Source organism: Astyanax mexicanus, chromosome 1 (genome assembly GCF_023375975.1).
Source record: "Astyanax mexicanus isolate ESR-SI-001 chromosome 1, AstMex3_surface, whole genome shotgun sequence".
Classification (NCBI taxonomy): domain Eukaryota; kingdom Metazoa; phylum Chordata; class Actinopteri; order Characiformes; family Acestrorhamphidae; genus Astyanax; species Astyanax mexicanus.
Genome location: NC_064408.1, coordinates 78,082,241 through 78,091,555, shown reverse-complemented (window position 1 = coordinate 78,091,555; position 9,315 = coordinate 78,082,241).

Below are 9,315 nucleotides of genomic sequence, written 5' to 3'. Positions count from 1 at the left end.
AAATAAAAAATATTTTTTAACTAGCAATTTCTTCCAAAAATGTAAGTGTTTAGGTCACAAAAGTATGATATTTTTATAGACAAATAATGCATAAAACTGCTACTTAATCTAACATAATACAATTTTTTATTATTTTAGTAATATTATAAGTTTCTATTTTTTACTTGGTGTTTTTGTTATAAAAGGGACAGATTGTTTTGCTTAATCCAACAAAAAAATAAACATATAATGTAGCTCTTTTGGCTAGTGAAATTAGACACTTTAATAGATAAAATAACTTAAAACTCTTAAAAATTTAACTTCATTATAGTTATTTACGCCTCAAAAGCCCTATCTGGACAAGTTTAGTTTTTCAGGGGGTCCTGGGGTAATTTTCTCTTTTATTTGGGGGGGGGGGGGGGTCTCTGTGCCTCTGTGATTTTATTCCCGTCCGGAACGATCATGTATGTGTTTTTCTCAGACCTCCTCTGAGAAAATTTCTTCACCTCGCGTTTAATAAAATAGCTATTTGTCCACTGCCAGGCACCAAAATTGGGTGCACGTTTCCACGGAGATCTGCATAAACAGAACAGCGAGTGGAAATGGAGGAGCTACTGAACGTGATGTCACGTGACCAAGAAAGTAAAAAAACTCACTGGTCCTCCTGTTTTTTTAATTACAGTCCGGATGCAAGAGTTTTATCACTGAGTAGAAGTGTGAAATATTTTTTACAGACGTCCCCCTGAGAAACTAATCCCGTCCGGATAGGGATTAAGATGCTCAACTGACATTCAACTAACATTGAATGTGTCAGTGACAGTATCTGATTCTCTATTGAATGTAACCCTACATTCAACTCCAACCTTAATATTCTATGGTTAGTTTTAGGGTTACATTGAAGGATTAGATTAAGGTTTGGGTTAGGGTTGGGTTTTAGGGTTAGGATTAGACCTAGGATTAGTTTCTACAGAGAATCTATATATATATATATATATATATATTCAACTCAGAGTTCAGTTGCTTTTAATAGACATTACATGTAGTTAAAAAAGTGCAGTGTGATTGAGCTCATTGTCTATTTTTCCATATTCTTTTATTTATCTTTATACATTTATTTGTATTATTTTATATGTCTACATTTTTCTTATGTGTGTATATATGTATATATGTATTTATGTATGTGTATATATATTGTCTGTGAGTGTGTATGCATGTATGCACATTTAGAAATGTGTGGATTGTAATGGGTATACGGAGAGAGATCCGGGGTGGGGGGGGGGGGGGTGGTTGGGCGGTATTCGTGTCACCTTGAGGAGGGTTTTAAGGGGTCAAAGGCATTTTAAGTTGTAAGTTTGTGTATGGGTTTTATTTTTATTTTCTTTTTTGAAAGGGAAACAAATTATGTACATTTACAAATTGTACATGAGGATTACCTGAATGCTTTCAATAAAGAATTGGTCACAAAAAAAAAGCTGCACGTTAGTTATAGATACAGGAAAGAGGCATCTATAACAGACCATCCAAATAAAGTGTTACCAAACATTCTTACAGCAATGCAAGAATGATGTCAAGTTCTTAAACTATGCTCAAGAGGATTTTACTTAAAAAATATACATTTTAATTTTTTTACAGTGTACCTTCAACTGAAACACAACTTTTTCCTATTTCTTATTTATTTACAGAGCAGAAATCATGACTTCATAACAGAGGAGGAATTGATTTATTTCAGGTTTTTTCCATGAACATCAGTTATCAGAGTCCCCTGTGAACTCTATCAGCAACAAATGGGTGAAACAGTGCTTTCAAACCTTTCTCATCGCTCACACTAATGAGACGAGAGACCATGAGGATGACTCATATGAGCAATACAACAATACAACAGCTACCTGCATCCTGTTGTCTCGTCTCATTATCAGTGTACTTTTCCCCCTGCTTTTCTTTCCCCAACGGGTGCTGGTGCTTTAAACCATGCTGTCACACCTCCTGCTACTACGTCCTTAATATACCCAGTCACCCGTGATTGCTGACGTGACTTGATTTGTGAACAACACTAATTGCTTAGACATATTTGGACACCCTGCACTGTTCAGTAATACAGAACCGGCCTTATCAAATAATTAACCAGGAAATATATGACATGATGCTTAGGGCAGCAGAGGGGTCTTATTAAACATGGGTGTTTTTTTTTATATAGGAAGAACTGACACTGCATTTATGTACAGTGTTTATGTCTGTTGTACAGATTATTTCATAAAAGAAAAGTGGATTGAATATATAATTTTTAAAAGTATACTTAACATGGAAAATTACTTACTTTTTAAAATTAAAATATGCACTTAATCAAATCAAATCTTAAATACATTCTAAATGTGCTATTATGGAACAGCTTATGGAAACTTATGTATATTTCAGTTGTAATAAGGCTATTTAATTAGGCTACATAAAAGAATTAAATTGTGCTTTTGAGTACTTTTTTCGGACAACTTATGCAAACTTAAGTAGATTTAAGACTTAAGTAGGAGTATATTGATGCACATATTGAGTACACCTGAATGCTACTGGGAAAGAAAATACACTAAAGTTCACTTTAAGTCTTATTCAATGACACTATATATATATTTTCTATCAACACACTGTGTAATGTAAAGCATATTGCTTAAAATACATTTTATAAAAATACAAAGAAAGTATATTTAATGTGTATTTTCATAAAGTATATTAAATAGAAAATGCACTTTTAGTTTTCTTTACCTAAATTGAACATACTTTTAATACTTTTAAGTATACTTCCTTTTCACGGGACATATGGGGACATATGTATAGGGAGACCTTTCTCTGAACTTTTGTTTTCTTTAAAGTAATTTACATTACACACAATATAAACATTTAACACCTAAATATTTGCAAGTATTGTTAACATACACAATTTAGCCATAGGAATTCTAAATATATAATGCCTGGATTGTTTTTCAAAGCATAATTAATAACATAATTGCAATATTTTCTTTAATAAAAGTTCCCAGTGTGGCCAGATGAGATAGGAATTAATTTTACTTTATGCACAGGTCATGAAAACATGATATATTGCTTTTGTTTTACATGCATTAACCTTTATTTCACCTCTTTATTATTAATATTGAAAACAGTCTGAGAAAGATATTACTTTGCATAGTTTTGCATCATTCTTTCTTTGTTCACCAATGTACAAAATAAATGAATGACCAAAAGTACAGCATGATTCATGGTGTATAACTGTGTGGAGAAAAAATAAGGGAACAAAACAGAAAATGACTTAAGCACAAATACTTTTAATTTAAACATACTGTAGACATACCCTTGAGGGTACAGAACAACTAACAGTTCTGTGCCATTTTATTTGTCTGAGAGTGTATGAAGACCAAGTTTTACCTAATGATTTAACAGTTTCATTTTCCAGTTGGTAAAACACACATTACCAAATCATTTATTTGCAATGAAAACTCAAGACCTTGCAAATTTAAACAATGTTACATTGGCAATAAATACACCATGCACATTCATGTTTAAAATGTTTAGGAGTGGGTAGGATGGCCCTTCCTCTCCCCCATCACTCAATAGGAAGCTATGCTAGTCGGTGTGGGAGTTTGTTAGCTGACAGGTTTTCAGTGACATTGCATTAGCGCCAATTTCGCTAAGTGCCTCAGAGGAAGCACATTCTAGCCTCCACCCTCCACTCTAGCACTGTTGGCAGTAAGCAGTGGGTGGGATGTGTAAATGACTAAATTGGAGATAAAACAGGGAAACAACCTTTAAAAAAAAACATTCAGGCTAGATGGGCGTTGCTGCTTGTTGGAAGTTGTAGCAGCAGGGCTGTGTGAACTTTTGCTACTTGATGGGTTAAAACGTGATATTGTAGCAGGATTGGAACATGAGCGCCAGAGATGAAGAAGCATTAAGTGACAGGTGGGCATAAGTCCCAGCGTGGGAGTTAGCTTTAGCACGTGACTGCGGGTTCGTGCTGAGCTCTGCTCTCCTCTCATTGTGCGCAGGCCTCTGTTCCACTGCCCAATTTAGCCGCTCTGCCTGTCATAACGCTTTTAATAAACAATTCTGACAGCTCCCATGGAAATAACACCACTGTCCTGTACAGCGATTGTACTCCCGCACTTTTCATTTTGCTTTTTGTTCTTCATCCCCTGAGGATTCGAGTTTAAATTTTCTGTTATTCTGTCCGTGTACACGTGTTAGATGGTGATAAAGTAAATCAGCCCAATCTTCTTTTACGAATACAAAAATGAAAGAAGCCTTCGACGTGACATAAGTGTGGGCCACACTTATGCTAATGAGTGTGAAGATATTGTGAGAACTGTGCAATAAACCTCTGAAAAGGACCAAAATTGGATAAGCTCCATTTCAAAGCTAGAATATAAGCAAAAGAAATGATGTAAAAGTACTTTGCTATTCATTTCATAAGCAAGCAACTCCACAGGCTTCTAAACGTCAAGCCCAACCAATTTATTATGGGACATTTCTTTAGTTTGCAATACTGTAGTCTAACTTCATTAGAACTTTATTATATGGCAAAGATTTTGATTGAAAGAATGTATTTACAATAAAATAACCTGGGTTAATATACTCCACAAAAGGGGAACAAGGGGAAACAGGAACAATACACATTAATCTACATTATTATATGTAAAGGTGCCAGATTTAACCAAATGATTAATTTTAATCTGCAGTTTCTGGGCAGGATGATGTCATAAGGGGAACAGTCCCACATAACACATAGTTACTGTAACGGAGGGAGCAGACGGAAGGCGGATTTATACGCGGGTAAGACAGACTTTAATAAATAACAGATAAACAAACAAACAAACAGGGGACTAAAGAATATAAATATGTACATAAACAAACAAACAGGGAGTAACGATAAACAGAATATAACTAAACAGGGCTAGGGATATATACAGGGATAACTACGTGAATAATATACAAAATAAACAAACAATAAAACATAAAATAAACCTGAAAGGAAATATATTTGAAATAAAGGGAAGTAGAAATAAACAAGAAATAACTAGAGCGTAACGAAAAACCGTGAACAAACAATAGCAAATGTGGCAAGACAAACGACAGAGGAAGGTGCAAAGACCGACGGATAAACATAGACAAAAGGGTACTATATATAGTAACATAAAACACTGAACACCTGGGGAAAGGGCGGAGCTACAAATTAGACACACGTGACGGAAAACTACTGGAGAAACACACTAGGAAACGGGGAAAACACAGGGAAACATAGCGAGGCCGTGACAGTTACAAGACACAATTCTATAAAACATAAGACATAACATGATTAAACAAGGCTGTGTTTATTCAGATTTCTGCAGAATAAACTCATTGCATTGCTCATACTTTTACTTTAGCTGGAAGATAATTCCAGTCATCACTCAAAAAAAAGTAGATTTAAGTATGTTTTCATAAAGTATACTTAATATGTAACATTTTAGCATTAAAATGTAAACATTCTTAGATTGATACTAAATGTACCACTTTGGAAATACTTGATTTTATTTACAGTGTACTTAAGCTATATTTGAATGCAACTTAAAAGTCTTAAAGGTGCATTATGTAGGACCTGAGAGCGAGTGTGTGAAATGGCTACAGCAGTCCAATTTCAAAACACCACAGAGAGTAGTCTGCTCCGCCCACTCCTCCCCCGCCACAAAGCTTATTTAGGTTGCCAAATTCAGCAGGCTGAATCTACAAAACGTTAAGACTAGTAGGAGAGTATGAGCGAGAGGAGAGGAGAAATACAGCAATTCTAAACTCTTCTAAAACCCATATCTAGAGTTATATTGACTGTATGTTACACGAGGGAGAGCTAAAGCACCGCGTCGGACTGCGGCTCCCTGAAAGTACCAGACTGAATTAGCTAGCCATTTAGCTTACCTGTTCAGGAGAAAAGAAGCAGCTCTGGGTCGGTCTTGTCGTCTTTTTGAGCTCTAAGTCTCCACCGTTCGAACTCACTGCCAATATTCACTCTTGTTATATTCCTGCTTTGGTCACTGAGAATTTTTGACATGCTGAGGCTTTTTAAGCTGTGTAGCAGCTGAGGTTTAACTGAACCAGCTCTGCTAACTAAACTGCTTTGCTGCAGCACCGATCGCTGTAGTGTAGTGTTACGACTGGCGACCTTGGTGGGCGGAGTTAGTGTTGGGGAACGAGCAGCAGGAGGAGTCAGAGGCCTGCACATTTAAAATAGGAACGTACTGCTGAAGCCGTGCTGACAAGAGCTGCCAGTGCTTTCACTCAACATGTTTCCTTAATATCTGATGATACATCCTGATCATTTTATCATTTACTACTGAAAATTTGTTACATAGTGGTCCTTTAAGATGTGTTTTTATTGCTTTTGAGCACCTATGTTTTCCATTGCCAAGATAGCAATATGCCTCACTCGCAGACCACCACACCCATTGGCGTAGATATATTCACAAGCACCTTTGCTATTTATACGATGCGGGCAGAAGGCGTGTAAATAGACTGTTGGCAGATTATTTCTCGTGTGGGTGTAGTGTATGTTGGCAAAGCTTAGTCAATAAGTACCATTTCAAGTTTTAAATGACTACTGTTCAAGATAAAGAGAAACAAATAAGGACATATCTTTGTCTTTTGCAGGATGTCGGTGAGTTTATATCCCTTTTTTGCATTCCATTCTCTCTGTGACTCTGTGACTGCTATTTCAGACCCCTAACCATTGGAATTCAAGGCGTTTATCACAGCTTTCTACATATATTTGCTCCATTACGGTGGGTGATAAGACTGCTAAAATGTGCTGATTGTGATTTCAGGCATTATCAACTCTTAAATATTTATCAGCGCCTGTTTACCCATTCGAGTCATTCTTTCTGCATTTGGCGTGCGGTTTTCCAGATAAAAAACCTCAGATGAGAAGAGATTCATCTCTTTTATTTAGCCATCATGAAACAATTTATTGCCTCCTTATTTATATTCCTGAGGATGAACACGGCCGCCTCTCTTTGTCATTGATTTCAGGTGACGGTAGATAAATGAGATATTAAAAGCAGCCAAGTTCACCTCAGAATGTGCTTCCTTGTCCTTCTTCTGAGTGGTTGTGCTGTGGCGGAGGCAGGAGTGTGTGGTATATGCGGGAGCGGTCACCTCGGACTGAATGAGACATGACCTGGACCATGTTTACGCTCAGGGCTTGATGTGTGGCATTCACTGTGACAGCCTACTTACTTCCTTCGCACACATGGCCTTCAATTCCTCTTGCTTCACATCAGCTCGATATCGCAGCCGGCCCAGACAGCCCATCTCATTAGCTATGCTGAGCCCAAGCCAGGGGTCAGGGGTCAGGCTCATTCGCTGGTGTAGCATTGGCATTTTCCAGCAGATGCCCTGTGCCTGCCTGCTGTTTGCCTAATGAAATTCCAGTCTGGACTAATCTTCTCAAAGGCTATTGAGGTGTCCTTGCTTACTGATACCTGAACCACAGTCACAAAGACTTTGTCTAGCTGTTTTCTTCACAGAGCTAAATCGAGTGAGAACACACACAACTGATCTTGAAGAGAATGTGAACTGCTCATGGCTAGCAAATTCACTTTCGGTTGAAATGCTAAAATTGATATGATATAATTCCTAATTGTTCCCATTTTTACCCCAATTTAGCACAGCCAATTACCCAACCCACCCACTAGGACTCCCCCTATCACTAGTGATGTCCCAACACACCAGGAGGGTGGAGACTAACTCATGCTTCCTCCGATACATGTGAAGCCAGCCACCGCTTATTTTCGAGCTGCTGCTGATGCAGCATTGCTGAGTAGCATCACAGCAAGCTTGGAGGAAAGCGCAGCGACTCGGTTCTGATACATCAGCTCACAGACACCCTGTTCTGTGGACATCACCCTAGGAGTGATGTGGGGAGAGAGCGCCATATACCCACCCAGAGGGAGCAGGACCAATTTTGCTCCCTTTGAGCGCTGAGCGGTAGAAGCTGCTTGTGCTCCTAGTGCAAAGACAAGTAAAATTTGGAAAGAAACATTTTTAGTTTTACAGCTGAATAAACATCATTTACACAAATGTACTTCAGAAAGACAACAACCTATCTCTAGATTTTGAAAAAGCAGACCTTTCTCTTAATAACAATAAAATTATGTATGTCTGTTTTCAGGTTAAATCCATTATATTTTATACATCACCACAATTACAATTAACGTTCTTAGAACAATCTTATCTTAGAGAGTTTTGTTTAAAACAGCACTGCTACATTATTTTTTGTTTTGGGATTTTTTTTCTTTTACTGGTTGTTTTGCTGATGTTAGTATAGAAACATTCTAATAACTACTTCTAACAATGCAAACTATTATTGTCACATGTTTACAGAATATTATTTCTGTAATGTTTCAGTCTAACCTTCCTGGAACCTTTGTTAAAATGCTGCAAAATTTTCTAATAATATTTTCTGTTAGTTGGAAATGCATATATTGGACAATGTGTTGGACAGTAAATTTAAAATAATCAATTTGAGACAACACAGTCTGTACCTAAGTCAGACAATTATTTAGCTAGAAATGGAGATCTTTTTAAAACAAACAGACTAATTTAAACTAAATTAAATCAAGCAGGAAATCACTATTGTCCAGGCCCTAATTCTCAGGTGTTCAAATTCAGCACAAGACAACAACAACAAAAAACTATAAAGACAATAAAGAACTGCAACAGAAATAAGTTTTTAAACAAAGTGCTATGACGCAGTAAAAAGATGAAAAATAACCGAAGCAAAGAGCTTCTGGTTAACCAATGCAAAAACATTCTACATTAAACTACAAAACTTTCATAACTTGTAAAATATTTCATTTACACTTTGAACATTTTTTTTTAGCTTTCTTGTAAACATCAAGGACATCTACATTGCCCAACTTTCCTCACCCATGAAATGAGTTCTGTCCACCATCAGTACAAAGTGTTAATTGTACTTTTTAACAAGGCAGTGTTGAAAGTGAAGTATTTAAAAGAAAAATCCAGTTAACTAAACTACAAAAGAAAGAAGAAATAGACCAATGAGAGAAAGAAAGGATGACAGAATGTCCCTCAGTGTTTTACAGAGAAAAGTGTAAAGGTCTTTGAGTGATGAAAATAACCTCTTAGCATAGTCCATAGTGAAATAGTCTAACGTTAGTTATTTAATATCTTCACAAATAATTCAGACTGTTTTCATTTCTCTGCTCTTTTATCTGACATTTAATCAATACAGGCAAAGATTTTAGCAGCTATTCATACTAAATGAGTTACCCTCCCTCTGGCCTGTGCCAGGACAGGCTGAATCAG